The 1,292-nt window shown below is 54.7% G+C and overlaps 1 protein-coding gene across 1 annotated transcript in view; it reads right to left on the reverse strand.

Annotated features, from left to right (window-relative positions):
* Capn10 (calpain 10) overlaps nt 1-1,292 on the reverse strand; it is a 24,437-nt gene that overhangs the window by 22,957 nt on the left and 188 nt on the right. The window lies entirely within an intron of this gene.

Consider the following 1,292-nt stretch of genomic DNA (forward strand, 5'->3'; position numbering starts at 1 on the left):
TGTAGTTCTATGGTTGGAGTAATCTTAAATCTTTGTAGCAAGACAGACTGGCTTACACAGGGTGTAAGGTTGGTTCCGTTGTAGTCTTTTTTTTTTTTTGTCGTGGGGCTTGAACTCGGCCTGGGCGCTGTCCCTCAGCTCTTCAGCTCAAGGCGAGTGCTCTATCACTTGAGCCACGGCACCATTTCCAGTTTTCTGATGGTTTATTGGAGATAAGAGTCTCACAGACTTTTCTGCCAGGACTGGCTCTGAACCGTGATCCTCAGATCTCAGCCTCCTGAGTAGCTATGTTGTAGTCAATTTGAGGAGTAAGGTAAAAGTTCCTCCTTCCGGTAGAGGAATTGAATTTGGCCTAGAAGTGTCTGCCCTTGCTACCTGCTGCTATGCCAACGGCGGGGCCTCAGCACTAGCAGTTGCTGCTAGTGGTGCGACCCCATCCACAGGCCCCAGCCCCATGATGGGTGTAGGCATTCATCTTGCTGAGTGGCCGGGGCTGGGAAGGTGGCTCAGTGGTAGAGTGCTTGCCTTGCATGCATGAGGCCCTGGGTTCGATTCCTCAGCACCACATAAGCAAAAAGAAAAAAGCTGTAAGTGGCGCTGTGGCTCAAGTGTTAGAGCGCTAGCCTTGAGCTGAAGAGCTGAGGGACAGCGCCCAGGCCCATGACTGGACCCCCCCCCCAAAAAAAAAGGGAGTGGCCATAGTTCAATGTCCCTCTGGAAGCTTCCTGCTCACCCAGTGCTCCCTGGAGCTGCACCTTAGCTGGTGGCAACCAGGAAGGCCTGGCCTCTGCTTCACCCGCGGTCCTGGAACACTCAAGACTAATTAGTCCCTGTCCTTCCTGGCAGCTGGTTCACCCCAGAGGACTTACAGGTGTGGTTTTCAGGGGCTACTCTTAAGATTCAGACTTATTGTAGCCTTTTGCTATGCCACTCACCCATGCTGGAGAGCAAGCAGCTTCCTGTGGCTACCTCCCTGTCCAGTGCCCAGCAGGACCAGGATGTGAGAGACAATTGGTGCTTGGTGAAACAGCAGTCTAGGCCTGCAGTACGATCGGCCAGCACTGCCAGCCATGATGGCAGGGCTGCTTTTCAGTTGACCTGTGCCGGCCCCAGACTGTTTGTCCCTTCCTGCAGTTTTGCATCTCTGCTTCCTCAGTCAGTTTGGAGAACACTCCTTTCAGCCTGTTGAGCCTAGTCCTGGGCCTGCACCAGACAGGGCCACTGGGCCTGCACCAGACAGGGCCACTGGGCCTGCACCAGACAGGGCCACTGGGCCTGCACCAGACAGGGCC

Source organism: Dipodomys ordii, unplaced genomic scaffold, assembly GCF_000151885.1.
Source record: "Dipodomys ordii isolate 6190 unplaced genomic scaffold, Dord_2.0 Scaffold174, whole genome shotgun sequence".
NCBI classification, from domain to species: Eukaryota; Metazoa; Chordata; class Mammalia; order Rodentia; family Heteromyidae; genus Dipodomys; species Dipodomys ordii.